This window comes from Mustela putorius, unplaced genomic scaffold (assembly GCF_011764305.1).
Source record: "Mustela putorius furo isolate JIRA1106 unplaced genomic scaffold, ASM1176430v1.1 tig00000799_pilon_pilon_pilon, whole genome shotgun sequence".
Classification (NCBI taxonomy): Eukaryota; Metazoa; Chordata; class Mammalia; order Carnivora; family Mustelidae; genus Mustela; species Mustela putorius.
This window is the reverse complement of record NW_025421483.1, coordinates 128,192-147,515: the sequence shown is the minus strand read 5'-3', so window position 1 is coordinate 147,515 and position 19,324 is coordinate 128,192. Positions and strand designations below refer to the sequence as shown.

The window sequence follows — 19,324 nt, the reverse complement described above, 5'->3', positions numbered from 1 at the left end:
TTATTTACTTTCAGTGTAAATGAGCAAGATTTGAACTTTCAAAAAACATTAATAAGCATGGAATTTGTCCATGGAACGGCTAGTGGTTAAGGAAATATGTAACCATGCGCAGAAATCCCAGCATAGCCAGGGAAAGAAGCTATAGGACGCCATGGTGGAAGAAACATGGAAGGACTTACTGAAGGCAGGTGGAACTGATCCAACTGGAAAACAGAACAGAGAAAATTGTTACCTCCATTTCCTTTCTTCCCCATTCAATTTGCTTTGTCCCTTGTAACAAGCTATTTTTAACCACTGGGAAGCCTTCATTTCTGATCTTCATTATATATGTAAATCATGCAATTTGACTTCTTCCATAAAATTATTTAAAAACTAGGAGAATTATCGGTAGTTTGAATACAGGATGTCTAAGAAATAGGAGCTTCAAGCCTCTAAAATCCCAAATGGTCGGGGAAATTGTCCTCAGATGTCTTGGAATTCAAATGTGGAAAAACAAACTGGATAGGTAGGGCAGGAGGTCCAAATGAAAAACCGTTTCAGAAACTTCTGATCCCCTCCTTTCTCTTCCATCATTTTTTCCTTTTCTGTAGGCAGCCTCTTGGTGGTCTCTGTAACTAAGCAAAACTTTTTTTCTCCCTATTAATGTAAATCTGTACTGTTAGAACTTTCTTTAATCATGAATCACCCAGAGGGACTTTGATAATGAAATAGCAAGGAGCCGCAAAGTACCTCAAGCCCTTTGCACAACAACATGGTCAGATAAAGACTCTTGGACCCCACTAAAAGCCAGTTGAGTCCCTGGCAGAGAATTAAATGAATACGCAGACTTACTGTTCTTGTGACGAGTTGATCCTACTAAAAAATAAGCAGAGACATTTCTTATTGCCCCCTGCTCATTTACTCTCCTACTCATTTTTTCTATTGGTAGATTTTCTAGTGATAAAACTTCTTGAAAAGTTTTTCTGATCAGGTGTATTTGAACTTTGCAGAAAACTTACAGTCAGCTGGTGGAATTCAGGTCAATGGAGAAGCAAACGCTAAGAAATTAAGTTTCAAGTTCGTGTACTAGAACTCGAATTTCAATAGACATTGCTGGACTTTGATTAAGTGAACAGCAAAGAAACAAACAAACAACTTACTAATTGCTCATATAGATGACCCAGCTGGAAAATAGAAATATCTCCTGAATTTGTTTTCCCTGTTCATTTTTTTTTCTTCTGTATGGAAAGTCCCTCCCAATCTTTAGAAACATGGAGAAACTTTTTTCTCTGCTCTTTAATTTTTTATGTGACTCTGTGAACATTTTAGAAACTTATTAATAACCTAGTGGAATTCTGGGTAATGGGAAAATAAGGGTAAAGGAAATAGGAGCCTTAAGCTATGGCTATCTCAATATGGATGGATAATTTTTGTTTAAGTAGATCTGTTAGACAGTGCTGGAAATAATTGAGTTCCATCATGAAGGGAGACAGTGAAACTTACAAGAGGATCCTGTAGCTGAAAAACAAAAAGAGAAGTCAGTGTAGAAAACTGGTGAAAAGAGGAGTTAATTTTCCTTCTCGTTTTCTGAGAGGGAGTATCAGAAATGTTCATGGAGGGACCATCTAACCCTTATAGATGTTGTGTACTGTACTGGAGAACCCAGCTGCCATCATGCCTTGGGTGATTCTGCCTCCTGCTTAGTCTGAGAGGCTTCAGGAAAGAGAGTTATCTCTTCCCTTTTTGCAGTGAGTGGTAAATGTTTCAAATCCTACAGGAGATTGGTAATTTAAACTGTGCTGCTTTTACTTTCCTACTCCCTGTTTCTGCCACTCTGTGCAAGCTTTCATTCATTCATAGAAATGTCCTCCCCCACCCTTGTTGACAATAGTTTCCTCTGATATGTTTATGTAATATAGTATATCTATATATAGATATGTAATATAGTATATCTAAGTTTTTTGGGTTATTAAGGGGGTTTGTATTCCTCTTCACTCATTCATTCCTTGGGTGGGGATGCAGGCAGATAGTGGAATAAGCAAGAGGCGGAGAAACATGAATATCTATACCCACAAGACAGAAGCAAAGGATTACAGACTCTGCAGGAAGCCAAAGGCAACTACTGTATAAGAACAAGTGTGGAACTTACTAGTCATTTCTGAAGTTTCACCTGGTGGAAAAATGGAAGGGAAAGAAAGGGAGAAATCAGTGTGTATAGAAGGAAGAAAACTCAGTTCTTCCATGATGGGGTTGAAAGGGTAACCACAGGGAGGATGCAGGGAACTCTAAAACCTTCCTGTTAGATCAGTGCATCATCTGGTCTTAAGCTCCTACCCCCATGCTTCATATCCTCAGGTCTTTTGCTGGTCTGGGACAGGAGTATGGCTGTCCTCCTTCCTTTCCATCCCTTTTCAGGGCGCTTAAACTCCATGGCACTAGAGGTTAACCAAATCGTCCTCTCTTATTCATGACTTATTTTGAAAGTCATTTATTCTTTCCATCTTATTATTTTTATCATGTTCAGTTAGCCAGCCTATAGCACTTCATAAGTTTTTTGATGTAGTGTTCATGACTTCATCCCAAAGGCTCAGCTCGGCTTCTGATACAAGAGCTCAGCTAGTTGAAGGAATGTTTGAGTATATCTGACTTGCCTTCTGATAATGTCCTCTTGTTTGGCTTAAACTTTGGAATGCTGTTTCGTAATTTCCAGACTCAGAATTTACAATGACTTGAGTTTGGTTTATTTTGACACCCTCGAGTTTGACATTGGTTTTGCCCTACCTAGTCACAATATTAGCTTACCCTTCACTCTCTTTCATTTATAGTTTGTAGTTGTCTGATGTATCTGGCAGTTTCTATAATTGCAGCCCACCTACCATAATATCCTGTTCACTGAAGGGGTGTGTGTGTGTGTGTGTGCTGGTGTTGGTGTTTGGGACATGGGACAGGATAGGACATGAAGAAAGAGAAGGTATTGGGAGAAAAGATAGGGGAATTCTGTGCAGACTAGAACCTTAGTATTATTCTTTGGTGCACTTTTCCCAGGACACTTGGAAGAAAACTGATAAGACCTCAGTCTATTTAAATTTGATTGTTTTTCTCTTCTTTTATATTTCTTTTAAAATTTGCTTCCTTTTTTTTTTTTAATTTTTTATTTTTTATACACATATATTTTTATCCCCAGGGGTACAGGTCTGTGAATCACCAGGTTTACACACTTCACAGCACTCACCAAATCACATACCCTCCCCAATGTCCATAATCCCACCCCCTTCTCCCAAACCCCCTCCCCCCGGCAACCCTCAGTTTGTTTTGTGAGATTAAGAGTCACTTATGGTTTGTCTCCCTCCCAATCCCATCTTGTTTCATTTATTCTTCTTCTACCCACTTAAGCCTCCATGTTGCATCACCACTTCCTCATATCAGGGAGATCATATGATAGTTGTCTTTCTCTGCTTCCTTTTTTAAAAATTTTCTTTATATTGTCTCTGTTGTCTTTGAAGAGGCCCTTTATGAACAACAAATTATTTCAGAAGTAAAAAGATACCATTATTCTTTCTCTGTTACTTTAGAAAATTCTGTATTATTATAGAAGCCATTATGACCATTCCTGGGGACATTTTCTTACTTTTTTTTCTTAAGAAATAACTTTAGGGAATTCTCAGCAAATGAAACTGAGATGCATGAAAACGTGTCTAAAACCACTGTCCTTATGGTAATAGATACATTTGGGACAGGGGACAAGTCCTCTATACAGTCTAGAAGATCAAAGAAAACACCAGAGGAAAAAGATAGATAAGAGACTTACCACTGGGCCCAGTATATTGCACTAAAAATAGAAACAAACAAATTATTGTGATTGTTGAACATGATAAACACACATACCACTGTTTTCCAAAGGAGAACAGTTAAATACCTTGCCAGAATTACTAAATCCCAGTCACCAGGATTAAATATTTTTACTGGACTGTGTCCTCACCATAAGAATCAGATCTTTCCCTAGGAGACTTGTAACCCTGTTGTAGTTAGAGGGAGAAACATTTCATGCTTGCCTTTAACTATTACAGGTGTTTGAAGTGTAATCTTTGTATTACTTTCCCTTCATTTTCCTCATCTTTTTTCTCTCATGTCACTGTTTTTCACTCTCTTGGCCTTCCTTCTTTTGTCTTCTTTCTCATTTCTATGTCTTCCCCCAGATTCTCTCTATTGCATCTTTGCTTTGGAACATTCTTCTAATGTATACTGACAAACTACCATAATTTTTTTTAAGATTTTATTTATTTATTTAACAGAGATCACAAGTAGGCAGAGAGGTAGGCAGAGAGAGAGAGAGAGAGAGAGAGAGAGGATGAAACAGGCTTCCTGCCAAGCAGAGAGCCTGATGTGAGGCTTGATGCCAGGACCCTGGGTTCATGACCTGGGCTGAAGGCAGAGGCTTTAACCCACTGAGCCACCCAGGCGCCCCTACCATAATTATTATTAGAAAAATGTTATGCTGCCTTTTATGAATTTGAGTAATATATATGAGTTGATGTATATATAGGAAACTTACCAATAGGTCCTGGAGTTTGCACTAAAAAGAAATCAAGATTGGGATATTAGTATGACTGTTTGTATGAAGAATAAACTTTTCATTAATTTTATTCTAGGGTGAGGCTTTGGGAGGTCGAGAAGAAGTGATAATAGTAATAACATTAGGGAGAACTAATCCAAGTATGATAAATACAAAGCAAAAGAGATATTTAGCATATATTACAACTCAACCTGAGACGAGGATCTCTCTAGAATCACTGTCAACCTAGGAAAGGCTAGAGACATTAAAGATATAAACTTTGTCTTTTTCTTTATATTTTCTTTCCTGTCAGTAACAAAAGTTGGTGCTCTTTTAAAGGATCACCCTGTACTAAAATATTTCTATTTCCTATTTCTATATGCTCTAGGGTAGCCATGAAGGTAGGATGTAGGATATAGTCTTCTCAGTTTCCAGTTTACTGACTACTGCTTTGATTGGCTTGTATCTCTGGGGAAAAGTCAACAAAACCTTCAGTTTTCAATGAGAATTTGGCCTTCAGTTGATTTTCTAGTTCTGACTAAACCTGCTATCTTACTTGACAACATTCCTTTAATTTACGAATGATCCTTGGGGCACCTGGGTAGTTCAGTCAGTTAAGCATCTGACTCTTGATTTCAGTTTTGATCATGACATCTGGATCACGAAATCGAGCCCCACATTGTGCTCCATGCTCAGAACACAGACTTGTTAAGACTCTCTCTTTCCCTCCCATCTCCCTCAATCACTCTCTCTCTAAAATAAATAAATAAACAAATAATAAATAATAAAAATTTTTAAAAATGTAAGGAAGAATGATTCTTGTTGATAAATTGCATGTTAACTGGGAAAACTATAAATACCCTTCAGAAAGCCTTATCTTTGGGCTTCCCTAAGTGTAGTGACCATGTATTTGATCATGTTCCTTATAGAATCCCTGCAGGTTATGTTGTGGAGTTCTTATAGGTTATTTTGGTTCTTGGTCTTCTAATTCCAAGCAACTCCTGTGGGAGGCAATGGGTGCTTGGGTGGCGATGCAGACACTTGCATAGACCACATCAAGGACTACTGTCACAGACAAGAGGTGGTTGATGCTTCCCTAGTGGCAAGCTGTGTTTCCTTCTTTAAGTCCCACTGAGTAGCCTGGCGAAAGCTGGGATCATTATGTGAGTCTGTATGGTTAACTGAGTCTAAAAAGACCACCCCGCCTTTCAGTGGGCATTACATTATCTTTCTTCTCCATAGCTCCTTGCTTCATGGCACTCATCATGGGAAATATCCCAGTTCTAACCCATAAGTCCCCAACCTTTAGCTCTGAACTTTTTTTTTTTTCCGTGTAAAAAAGCTAGAAGGTAGATTACCGGTTGTGGATATTGTAGGCCATGAGTTGTAGACAAGCCAGAAATTTAGGTATTTTGCACAAGTAATTTAATATTTGCTTGACTGTATCTATTTTTAAAAAATGCCCTTGATCCTGGATTAGATTTCTTAGGACATTTACCCTCTGGTATAAGCCACTAAAAATTTAGACAGATAATCATTTCAAATATTATTTTGTTTTCTTTGTTTTCCTGTATGTCTTACCCATTTCTTTTTTAACTTGTGACTCTTTTGTAGACTTCTTTCATAGCTTTATTTATATTCATTTATTCTTTTTTCTTCTCCTGCCTCCAACTCAATCTCCTGCCTTCAACTTCCTTCCTACTTTGTTCCTTTTAAATTTCTCTCGATTTTTCTCTTTTTAACATATACCTTTATTCTGTTATTCCTTGTATTGCATCTTCTCTCACTTTCTCTCCCCATAGGCATTTTTGTCCACTATTTTTAATATTCTAAGTGCAAGTGCATTGTATTTCTAACTAAAACCCTTTTGAACACTCAAAATGGTAGTGGAAAGAACTCAAGAGTTAGCATAACTTTAGTTCTAACTTCATTAATCATCTTACTTCCCTATTTTTTGAGGAATGACTTCTGAATTTCAACTTTTTCATCTCTCAAGATGGGTATAATACCCACTTACCTACCACCATTGAAATACTATGTAAAGCCAACAAAATAATGCATGGGAGAATTAGAAAAATGGTAAACCATTACAGGAATCATATAGGGAGTGTTCACTTCAGCAGCACATATACTAAAATTGGAACAATACAGAGAAGATTAGCGTGGCCCATGTGCAAGGATGATATGCAGATACATGAAGGAATCACACCAAGAGTGACTAGGTACAGATACAGGACTTACATTCATTCTGTCAGGCAAATATTTTTTTAGGTTTCTAATTTCACAAATTCCTATTTTTTTTTTTTTTTTTTTTTAGGAATCCTATAACCTAGTGTGTGAAGCAATAACTATTTGCTCTTAGTTTGTAAATATGTAATTATGGACAACTATATCTTGGAACCTAACCATTATTTCTAATGTTTCCATGGAAAAATGCAATAGGACAAGTTTCTAAAAGTTGACAAAAATAAAACCTAACTATAGTGGACAGAATTTTTCATAGAAATTAGATAGTAAGAAAAACATAATCTAATAAATTAATCTAAGAACATAATCTGATAAAAATTATTTTCAAGGAAAGCAAGAAGTTTAGGTGTAATGTTCCAAATCTTTATTACATGTTGGTTCTAGAAAGCTAGATTATAGAATTTAGAAAAGACCTCTCCTAGTGGGGGGTTATTTTTTCACTTCGTATTTCAGCTTCATTGTATCTTTTTATTGCAGAACCTGGGGGAATCTGCCCTCTAAGAATTCTGAGTGGGATAATGAGACAGTGGAAAAATCTGATCTTGGAGTCCATAGGCATGAATCATTTGAAATAAAAATCAACTGAGCATTAGATGACTTACCAATGGTTTTTTGAGAGAGCTCTAGAAAAACAAACAAAAGGAAAGAGAAAAGAAATCAGTAGCTGCTCTCTGGTTCTGGAGCCCATAGTTCTCATTTGCATGCTTTCCTGGTGAGAATCTGTGCCATTAAACTTGGGCTCAGCTACAATGGGGTAGTAGGGATGTTGACTTTCTTCATGGATGCTAATACATATAAAGGCTTCCTTATCTAATGGATTCACTGAGAGGCTAAGTAGCAAAGGTACTAAATAGAAGTCACGCTTTTGGCCCATATAAACCCCGCAGAGGGTTGGAAAAATCCTTCTACATTTAAACTTAATTTTCTTCCTTTCCCCTATAATTTCACTTGTGTCTATCTCATTCTGTTTTTAAAAGTCCTTCATGTGATGTTGATAAGCCACTGGAAACTTTCAAGAGTTCATCTTCCACTTTATAGTTTGTGTTTGGTACTGGAATGTACATCCACATTATCATTAATGATTACTGAAATGGTAGATAGAAGACAACAAAAAGACCAAGAAAATGTGGACCCCAAACCCCTGAAATCCCAACATAGAATCCAGGGAAAGGTCCCTAAGACACTAAACTAAATTAAAATTCTCTACAGTGAAGAATCAGGCAGTAAACTTACTGATAGGTCCCGTAGCTCCTGCTGAGAAACAGAAAGGGAAAGAGAGAAAGAGAAGAGGAGAGAGAGGGAGATAATCAGTATGCTTTATCACTCTGAGGGAAATAGCCATTCTTTAACCCTTATTCTAGAGGGAGTGTCGTAAGTAGAAATCCTAGGAACATCAAGGGTTGTTTGCATGGCAATCCTCAGGCAGGCTCCATGTTGTACAATATAGGGGACTTCCAGGAATGGGACCTCCCCTTGTTTACAGTAATATTTGCAACCTTTAGAGGATTGCAATAAACTTATTCCATACTAATTCATAATGTCTCCTTTAAAAATTTTCCTCTCTCTTTTTTCTCTCATTCCATTAAGATCTCACTGTTATTTGAAAAGCAAACCTTCCTTTGCTGACAGGGCATTGTGACTGCTGTTAAGAGGATCCTTTTCTTTTCTATTTTCTTATGCTAGCCCATGGGCTTTGTAGTCTTTCTACTTCATGCATGGCTTCTTTGGAAACTGTGTAATAGGAATACTCGAGAAGTTGAGAAACATGGCATCAAGAAAGCAGGGCAGATCAGTACTTAAGATTTTATGGGTGAGAAATTAAAGGAACCAGAGTGCAGAAGCAAATTTGATACTTACGAATTGGTGCTGTGAATTGCACTAAAATACAAAGAAGAGGAAAATCAGCAGGTTTGACATTATGAATGCTCATGCCACCAATATTTTTTAAAGAAACTGTGAAGCAGCTGAACCAGAGGGAGCATTACTACTGCAATTCAGTAGATAATTTTAACAAAGAAGCCCCATAGCCTTCCCTCCAGATTAAGTCATTTGGCATTCATCTTAAATGAGAAAACTATGGCAGAGGTGAACATATAAAACTGGGGTTAAAGGTTGTAAATCTTTCCTTCACTTTCATTCCTCCTTCCTTTCTCTGTCTGCCCACCCAACACTCAGCTCTCTCAAAGGACTAACATTCCTGGGGTAAGTGGGATGTCAGTTCTGTATTTTTTTTTTCCCATTACCACCTCCTCTTTTGTCTTTATTATGCTTATTCTTTTCCTCCTCCTAGAACCACCTGTTCTGGGAGTGCTTCCTCAGTTTAAGGAAGTCCACAAATAGTTATTTTAATTATTTTCATAATAATAATGGGATGTTTCCTCTGGTTTTAAATATTTATTTGTATTTCATATTATTTTAAATATGAATGATTTTACTTTCCCTTGTCTTAAACTCAGTGACAGTTCAGGGTAGTTTGTTTTTTTGTTTTTTGTTTTTTCTGATGTCTTCAGCATCAGGAGGGGTCTGTAATTTAAATGTAATCATGCAGTCAATTAGTATGAGTAAGAAAGCCTGGATATAGAAAGAGCTCCTGTAAGGAGAAGTCCCATAGTTCACAGAAGACCAACGAGTGTTAGAGTTAAGAAACAGAAAAAGAACTCACTTATGGGTCCAATGGTTCCAGCTAATATATGAGAAAAATAAGACAGACTAATTAGAATTGTTCTTCGGCACAGAAAATTTAGTTTGCACTGAAATTATTCTTGGGAGAACATCATAAATGCAGACACAGGGAACAAAATTTCTATTTCAGAAGAATAATAAATACATTTTTTCTTCATTTTCCACCATGGACGATCCCTGTAACACTGGTATCTGACAGCTGGAGTTGCAGGGATGCAGTGCTCAGGGTGCCTTTCCTGATGGATCACTGAAACTCAGTAGATTCCACAAGCCATTGATTTTTTTCAAGCTGGGCTAATTTGAACTAATTTAGCCAGAACCTATGGCCTCATCTTCTGAAGGAGACAGTGGGAATTTCTGTCTCCTGGTGGGTGACCTCAGCTCCCTTATTAGAGTAATTTGGCCTGCAATATCTGAGCACAAAAGGGAATAGGAACTCTCAGATGGCTCAAGACTTTCATAGGTGCAGTAGGCTGGTAAAGAGCTTGAGGCTTGACCCACATGATTACCAATAACAGCCTTCTTTACAAACACCATACATACAGACACCTCTTTGTACCTCTAGGGCTACATGTGCTTTAGTGACACTTCCCCAGTGTTTATTCTTGATTGACTTTATTTTAATCAGGTTTCATGTGTATAAATGCTCCAGGAAGAGCAGACTCAGCGTGTGATTTGTCATGAGCTCTAATCCTCAAATTATTCTTCTTCCTTTAGTGTTGCCTGTGCCCTAGGAACATCCTCAGAAGTGATGGATAGAAATACGTTAATAAATGAATGAACCCTTGATGAGTTTCATTTTTCTTGTCATCGACTTTAAAGTTATTCTTGCTATGGAGAATCTGAAGGGATGGAAGACCTGGTTAAACTTGGATCTAGTGCACTCAAATTTTTATTCCTTTTCTAGCTATAAGGGATTGAAACTCTGTTAGTAATGGTTCTAAGGCACCTGGGGATTTTCTTAAAAATGCAGATTCTGATTTAGTGGGTCTTAGGTAGAGATGCTTCACTGCCAAGAAACTCCAAGGTGAGGCTAATGCAGATAGATCCTTGGGCCCAATTTAAGCAACAGGCCATTAAGTGACTGGTAAAATCTCAGAACATGTATAGGACACTGTTTACATTTATGACTTTTTTTTCCTTTTCTGTGTCAACTGTCTCTCACCCATCCCTCATTCCCAGTGCTTCTGCCAGAGTTGTTTGTTGTAATGTCATTAAGATGCTACTGGGACACTTCTTCCAGACTTATTCTTTGTTGACAGTGGGGGACCCTCAGTCAGTCAGAGCTGGGACTTGCTGCTCTCTTCCTCTGAGTGTGACTGGGATTTCTAGCAAGGGACCGTACTACCTTCCTAACACTTTTATTCTTAACATGTTTCCCTTGCCAATTGAGTCTCAAGATTTTGAGAAATTTAAAAGTACTATTACTAGTACTACTAGTACTACTACTAGTAGTAGTACTCAGTAATAGTACTCAGTAATAGTACTAGTACTATAGTACTAGTAATATATATTACTATAATATAGTAATAGTACTAGTAATAGTACTAATAGTACTAGTACTGAGGAAGTACTATTACTTCTTCAGAAGGCTCCCAGCTTATTAAAATAAGAATAGGGGATAAAGAAGGAGAAAAGAATTGACAATTTGTGCAGGAGGAAATAAAAACATCCATGAGTAGCAGAGTCTTACATATTCTAACAAAGCACATGGGAATTAAAGCATAGAAAAGGAACTCACTTATAGGTCCTGCTGAACCTGCTAAAATACAAACATAAAGAGGTAAGTCTGGAGAGAACATGACTGAAAGATGTACATTTCAGGGAACTTCAGGTCAAGCATTTACTACATTATTATATTTAGGTGGAAAGCAGGAGGAAGTAAGTCTGGCTTACATCCCCCCCCCCCCCCCCCCCCCCTTTTTTTTTCTTAAAGAGACTCTTAAAATCATATTTCCTACAATTATTGTTCTTGTTCTCAATTTTTACTATCTTCCTATTATCAAATCCTTCTAAAATTTTCTGTTTGTTTTTGGTAAAGAACTTCATCCAACCACAGAATTTTTCCTTTCACCTATGAATTAATTTTATTAGCAGAGTTTCCACTTTACTAAATAAGAAAATTGTCACTTAGAGGGATCTTGAAATCATCCTCAAGTTCCTCACACTGGTAAAGGAAAAGGAGAACAGTAAAATAGTGAGATGTCTCCTTTCCTCCTCCTTTATGTGCCTACTTAACCTCGCTCCAGCCCCCCCACCCAATAGTAGGCACTTTTTAGAAGACCAAACAAAAATAAAAACAAAACAAAAGAAGAAACAAAACAAACAAACAAACAAACAAAAAACTGGAGTTAAAAAATAAGAGAAACTTACATAAAGGTTCTGGAGTTACTTTGAGGGTTTTTGCATCACCTGTGATGAAAAATGACGAGAACTATGAGAGATAAAATTTGTTTAAACAAACAAACAAAGACAAGTATAATGTCATCCTGATTTAGACTTTCAGAGAGCATGAAGTGTAGGCAATCCTACTCCTTCCTGCCCACATGTGTGGTACAAATAGTCTTGAGATTAAGGATCCAAGACTAGGGGCATTTGGGTGGTTCAGACGGTTAAGCATCTCTTAATTTGGCTCAGGTCATGTTCTCAGGATAATGAGATCAAGCCCTGTGATGGGGTCAGTGTGGAGCCTGCTTAAGATTCTCTCACCTTCTCCTTCTGCCCCTCCCCATTCTCTCCAGCACAATCATCTCTTTCTTAAATAAATAAATAAACATCCAAGACCAGAGAGTCCCAGCTTCACTTCTCTCTAGTTTTATGACTACATAAGTCACTAAACTCTCAAAACATTAATTTCTTTATCTTTAAAATGGGAATTATATCTCCTTTCTTAGAGGCATGGCTACGGTGAAAAATCAAAAATAATAATGGATAGAAAAGCTGATAAATTCTTTCAGAATTGTTATGGAAAGAACTATTCAGTGACTACAAAGGAATGAAACTCTTATGAAAAATAGGAAGCTTTCATTGTGTTTAAAGTCTTCAGCTTTAGCTTACTTCTTCTCTGTTTTCTCTATTTTCCCCTTACACCTTTTATTGTCATTTGGAAAGTTCTGAATGCCCGTGACAGGGCATTTTCATGAGCACTTCATTGTGTTGTTTTGGTTTGCTGATCTGTGTGATTTCACTCTTTAAAAAAAAAATCCCTTTTATTCCTTGGTTACCTCAGTACCTTAGTTATACCCATTGATGTTCCAGTGAGATTGGCAGCAGTGGAGAACCATGGTTTCTTCCTTGAGAGGAACCAATCTTACATTAAGATGTCAAGACCTCTTTACTGAAACAAGTTTATGTATGTGATGAATTAATTTTCCCATGGAATTTCAAAGGTTTTATTTATGTGTGAAATTATGATTTGAAGTTTTAGAACCTACTTTGGTCTTCCATTTTCCTGTTCTGGAAATTTTTGCTGAAATTCTTCCTCCTTATTGTTTTCTTCTCCATTCTTTCTTATTTTCCCTATTCAAATCTTTTTTCCTTATGTAGCTTTATTTCTCTACTGAATGTTGTTTAAGGGCCGACGTATTATTTTAAAAAATTATATTTAGTAAGAAAGCTTTTAGGCAGTTAAAAATTTGCAGCTTATTTCTCTTAAAATTATTTTGTTTTTACTTGTATATTTATGACTCCATTTTTGTTTGCCAGTTTGTTGAGTTTAGGGGGAAATAGTAGCTTTTCACAGAAATGTTAAGATCTCAGCATTTGGGAAGAGATTCTGCCTTTTCTAGGTGCTATAGACTAAGGTAACATACTGCTACTTCCACTACCAAATAAAGATAATTTATAAAAGATAGCACCCATATACTTAGGATTTAAGAACATTGACCCATATTAGGCATGATAAATATATTTGAGTTAATAGACTAAATCTGATCAATTAGTAGCATTGATTAGTAGCATCCCAGGACATGAAAAAAATTTTAGATTGTATGTGGGCTGAGCAGGAAAGAGAACTATGATCACCCACTGGTACCTGCCACAGGCAAAGGTATACAGAGAGGAACATATATCATATATTTTTGGAAATTTTTGAACTTAGAATTTTGTAGTCTTGTCCAATTGAAGACAAATGCATGACAGTGAAATGTTTCCACTTACTTTCAAAGTGAAGAAGCAGATAAAAATCTTAATTATAAGACTTGAATATCCTGCCAAAACACTTAAGTATTATGTATGTTTAGATTAAGGGCATAGCTTCTGTGGACAGTCTGCCTAATGAGAATATCAGAATTAGTTATCTTAGACAGTGCCAAATTTTCCACTCTAAATGGAAATCCTGGTTGTCTGTGTGGGGGTCACATGACCAATTGCATCAGCAAGTCTTATGAGTTGTGAATCTGTCAGTTTAAGGGGATAGTGGGGAAGTTGGTTCTTGAAAAGTGCACACTCTATCTAGAAGCATTCACATTCAGAATTTAAAATAATGTGATGCTAGTCAACCAGAACACATGTATAGGTGGCACTGGGCTAGTGGTTGCCAATTTGGGAGCTCTACTTTGGAAAAGGAAGGGTTTAAGTGAGTACCCTACATATTTCAACAATAGTAGAGTGTGAGATTCACATCACCACAGATTGTGGCCTGGATCAAGATAGACCAAATAATTTCCTTTGTTTCACTAATTTAATCATAGGTGTTGGTTGGGTCACATTAAATTAAAACCTGTAATTCACAAACTTATTCAGGTTGTGAAGCACCTGGAAGTTGTGATATTTTAGGAAAATCATGAAATCAAGATTTTTGAGCAAGAAGTAATTTTACTTATTGTGACCAAAAATATTCAATATGAAAAATTTTGTCAGAAGCATATAGCTTAGAAGAAAAAAATCTGTCAACCAGGATTATCTCTTTTTAAATTTTTAAAATTTTTTGTGTCACTTTCCCTAATTCCTTACTTTTCTGCCCTTCATTCCTCTCTCTGTCTTCCCTTTGTTTAGAAAATGTATTCATTTGCTTTGGCAATAAATGGGAATCAGTTCCAGTACACTGATTTAAGCCTTATCACCTCAATTTTCTTCTTTCTCCATTCATGTATTCTATATTCTCTCACTTTTCTCTTCTTTTCTGTTAGTTTTTCTATTGGTAGTTGAAATTGTAACAGTTTAATGAGAAATTAAATAACTTGCCTTTGTTCAAAGAACCAGTAAATAGGGAGCTGGCATACAACTCTAGGCAGCCTGGCTCCAGAACCCTCATCTGTAACAGTCTCCCTGTATATTTATAATACATTAGTTAACAACTAAACTTATTTTTAAAGTGGTTTTTAATAGTTCTTATTATGCCACTCTCAATTCATGGAGAAATAATGCATATTTTCAATAATGGGGTGAGCAGTAACTTATTCCCAAGGCCACGGCCAAAGTAAATAGCATAATTTCCTTCTTTGTGGGGGTGAGGGGGTAATGTAGTTAGAAAGGGACACAGAATCCAGGGAGGGCCTGTTGGGATGGACGAAAATCAAATTTGCTCTAAGAGTGAGAGGGAGTTAATGGAAAAGTACAAGGATACAGAAAAGAGAAGTTATGGCTGTTGGGAGTAGAGGTCCCATGACATAACACGAGTACAGGAATTTGCTTGAAAGCAAGAAGGGGTGTGTCATTGCTTGGGGAGAAAGGTGAGACAGGTGAGCATGGTGCAGGTAAGATAACTAATGAAGGAGAAGGTGGAGAATGATGAACCTCAAGTGCTCTCTCTCTGACATAGCATATCTTCCCAGATAAGACAAGATATCCTCTGCCTAGTGTGGGAGCTCTATAATAACAGATTTTGAAAGAAGAAAAACTTACTCATGGATCCTTGCAGTAATACTAAAGAGCAATAACAAATATTCAAATCAGTTTAGAGTTAATGCTTTAAATAATCCATCCATTTCCCAGAAGTCTTTACAGAAACTGTACTCTCCATTCCCCAGTAGGCACATGGATTACCACCCATGGATCTTGAATCTTCCTCCCCCTTGGACACTACCCAGGAGTGAAAATCTCAGGGAAGTCTCCAGGTTTACTGTATTTTCAATATTCTGATTTCATCTAGCACCTTTCCTTTCCCCTGTTTTCCACTCCTCCCTCTTTCTTTCTTTCCTCTTTGGAGAATCTCCTCTCCATGAAGTAATAGCTTCAAGAACTGAAAAAAGACAATGTTACAAACGTTCCAATTTTATAACAAAAGAAGACCAAGGTGTAGAGAGTCTGTGCCTGAGTATGTGAAAAAAGTGTATGTAGTTTTCACCTCCAATTTTTCTGATTCAAAGTTCAATGCGCTTTCCTCTGTACTGCATGGAGTTTTCTCTTTCTGGAATATTCCTTTAAAAAGTAAATTAACTTCTTATTATATATTGACTCTCTCTCTCTCGTTCTTTTTATTACTCTCTGGAGTGTTCCTCTTATTAAAAAACAAAAACAAAACCCTAAATAATAGGGAATGTTTCTGGAACTTTCAGTATTAAATCATGACAGTACTAGTGATATGTAAACTACTATAGCATGAACCCCACTATATTCAGTGGCAGAAGGCTGAGCATTTGTCTTATTTGCCTTATGGTAGAGATTAAATTCCTGTGTGAAGATTGATCTTAGATCATTTCCATCATCTTTTTTGGAAACTTATTTAACCAATCTCTAAAAAGACAAGATTTAACAACGCTCTGTTAGGTTCAACTTTTAATGACTCATTTAGTCTAAATCCACAGACTGAGGTCCTGTGTTCCTGGGCTTTTTAGCCTTACCTAATCAAATCTAGGATAATGGGGAAGCAAAAAGACTGACATTCTAAGTTTAGGACCTGCCTGGGAAGGGGAAGACAGGGAGAACAAGATCCCCAGATATCAAGGATTCATGCCAGAGAAACAGTCAGAAGCATGCTCAGTTCCCTTGTAAACTGTGCTAAATGGACACACAGGTAAATGATGAGGTCAGCTGTTTAAAGTCATCAGAGTTAAACCCCTTTGACGAGAAGCTTCAGGAAGAAGCTCTCCACTCCCTTCCCCTATGATTTGGTCACAGAGAGTGGAAAGATCCTGTGCTTTGGTGCCGTGACAGAGGCCCAGAGGCCAGACAAAGGACTGGGGATGAACAGGGAGGTCATTTATGTCTTCTTTGTAAAGGCTGAAACTCTGTAGGGAACGTGGAAGACGTTAAGTCTTGGTTAAACTTTCTTTAGTTGTCCTATGTACTCCTTTCTTTTCACCTCTTGCTTACTCATGTGTGTCTTTCCTGAATTGAGAAATAGAAAGGGACTTAAATATTCTGGAGTTGACACTGAGGAATAATAGCAAAAATCCACAAGAGTTTGGATAAACAGTGTAAAAAGCTTATGATTCTCATGGAACTCTTTTTAGAGAGGGAGTCCAGATTAGTCTTCATGAGATACATACAGTGGGTGTTCAGATGCTAGAACACTTGGATTTTAATTCTAATTCCTCTACTTACTACCTGTGTGACCTTGCACAAGTCATTTAATTTTTTGTGTCTTTTTTTTTATTTTTTTTAAATTTTTTATAAACATATATTTTTATCCCCAGGGGTACAGGTCTGTGAATCACCAGGTTTACACACTTCACAGCACTCACCAAATCACATACCCTCCCCAATGTCCATAATCCCACCCCCTTCTCCCAAACCCCCTCCTCCCGGCAACCCTCAGTTTGTTTTGTGAGATTAAGAGTCACTTATGGTTTGTCTCCCTCCCAATCCCATCTTGTTTCATTTATTCTTCTTCTACCCACTTAAGCCTCCATGTTGCATCACCACTTCCTCATATCAGGGAGATCATATGATAGTTGTCTTTCTCTGCTTGACTTATTTCGCTAAGCATGATACGCTCTAGTTCCATCCATGTTGTTGCAAATGGCAAGATTTCATTTCTTTTGATGGCTGCATAGTATTCCATTGTGTATATATACCACATCTTCTTGATCCATTCATCTGTTGATGGACATCTAGGTTCTTTCCATAGTTTGGCTATTGTGGACATTGCTGCTATAAACATTCGGGTGCATGTGTCCCTTTGGATCACTACATTTGTATCTTTAGGGTAAATACCCAATAGTGCAATTGCTGGGTCATAGGGCAGTTCTATTTTCAACATTTTGAGGAACCTCCATGCTGTTTTCCAGAGAGGTTGCACCAGCTTGCATTCCCACCAACAGTGTAGGAGGGTTCCCCTTTCTCCGCATCCTCGCCAGCATCTGTCATTTCCTGACTTGTTGATTTTAGCCATTCTGACTGGTGTGAGGTGATATCTCATTGTGGTTTTGATTTGTAACACATATACTTCATCTATATTATAACAGTAGTTTCAAATTGTAGTCCTTATCTACGTATACCTATATACACCTGCATGGGACACATGGACCATAGCCTCCTCTGCCTCCAGCACTGTGCTGGTTTAAGATTTTCAGAGAAATAATAGAATCAAACCCTTTGTGCTCCTGGTTTGAGAGCCCTTCCCCAAGTTACCGTAGTCCCCTGAGATGTCTCTGAGAATGACCTCTCAAGAGGGCCTCATTCATCCTCTAGGACCACACAGTGTATTGAACTTCAGGGGGGAATGGCTGCATGCATCTTTCAGTTAAATACTATATATAATAACTAATTACTCACCTTCCTCTGAGATTAATCCCAACATGTGTCACATATCCATTTACCTTATTCACCATCAGAAGATAATTCTCATTTTAAGGAGTATATTATCATAATGATTAGTATAACTCCTAATCTGATTTTCTTTCTTACACTCTAAAATCCCATACACCGTGCTATCTGAAATTACTATCAGCAGATTCTTTAATTTCTCCAAATATTCTGTTCATCATTTTGTTTTAACAAGCCCAATTGTCCTTTAAAGTACTATGCTTCTTGCAGCCCTCTGAGCAATGTTTATTTTTGATTCCATACTCATATACCACAGGGCAGGTATGTTGCAGGAGAAATTGAAGACTTGAGTTGATTGTTTAACACATGTCAACCTGAAGATATTTGACTTTGTTCCTGTGGTAAGTTATTTCTGTGACTTAACTGGATGAAAACAAAGCAAAACTAAATAAAACCTGATTTGATTATAACAGTAATGAAATATTGAGCTTGATGGTTTTCCAAGGTCATTATGTAAGATATAGATATATCTATATCTTACGTATACATATTATATGTCTATGTAATAAAGCAACCTTATTCATCACATGAGTTATGCCAGTAACGGACTAGAAAAATAATTTTGAGATTTAGATTAATTCACATTTTTTGCATTTTTAGATTACATATTAAAAATTAAAGTAATATTTTTTACATATGCATAATGTTCTAAATTTCATTTCAAGAAGATGCTTTAAATTGAAAAAATAAATTTTAATGGTGTCCTGGGGATACTTGGACAAGCACATGACTTAATTAAAAGCTCAGTGTGTAGGGCACCTGGGTGGCTCAGTGGATTAAGCCTCTGCCTTTGGCTCAGGTCATGATCTCAGAGTCCTGGGATCGAGTCCTGCATCAGGCTCTCTGCTTAGCAGGGAGCCTGCTTCCACCTCTCTTTCTCTACCTGCCCCTCTGCCTACTTGTGCTCTCTCTCTCTCTCTGTCAAATAAATAAATAAAATCTTAAAAAAAAAAACTCTGTGTGTAGAACCTCAGTTTTACCTTCTATGAGCTATGTGCCTTTGGGTAAATTAGATAATATCCTTGAGTTGTTTCTTATTTATAAGACCTGTGAATATGGATTCAATAAACCTGGCTTATGTAATACAGCTGTCCCCCTTACTCTCATTCCCTGCCCTTTTCACAGCCTTCTTCTTTCCTCCTGCTTCTGAGCAAA

General features: G+C 37.2%; 2 long non-coding RNA genes and 1 other non-coding gene across 4 annotated transcripts in view; 1 reads left to right on the top strand and 2 right to left on the bottom strand.

Moving 5' to 3' along the window:
- Window positions 1-195, bottom strand: part of LOC123393308 — a 38,400-nt gene extending 38,205 nt beyond the window's left edge. Inside the window, exon 1 of the long non-coding RNA XR_006608055.1 lies at window positions 180-195. This is a non-coding gene — a long non-coding RNA (uncharacterized LOC123393308). The remainder of the gene's footprint in view (window positions 1-179) is intronic.
- LOC106004668 lies at window positions 184-11,873 on the bottom strand. 2 transcript variants are annotated; one of them, XR_006608054.1, is made up of 11 exons: window positions 11,834-11,873; window positions 11,202-11,222; window positions 9,441-9,461; window positions 8,636-8,656; window positions 8,012-8,032; window positions 7,381-7,401; window positions 4,532-4,552; window positions 3,788-3,808; window positions 2,129-2,149; window positions 1,483-1,497; window positions 184-203 (listed from the first exon to the last, which is right to left on the bottom strand). It is a non-coding gene; the product is annotated as an uncharacterized LOC106004668 (long non-coding RNA). The 2 variants fall into 2 exon arrangements; XR_006608053.1 differs by lacking the exon at window positions 184-203 and adding an exon at window positions 832-855.
- LOC123393310 lies at window positions 6,639-6,745 on the top strand. The gene has a single exon (XR_006608056.1). It is a non-coding gene; the product is annotated as a U6 spliceosomal RNA (small nuclear RNA).
- Window positions 11,874-19,324: the final 7,451 nt, after the last annotated feature.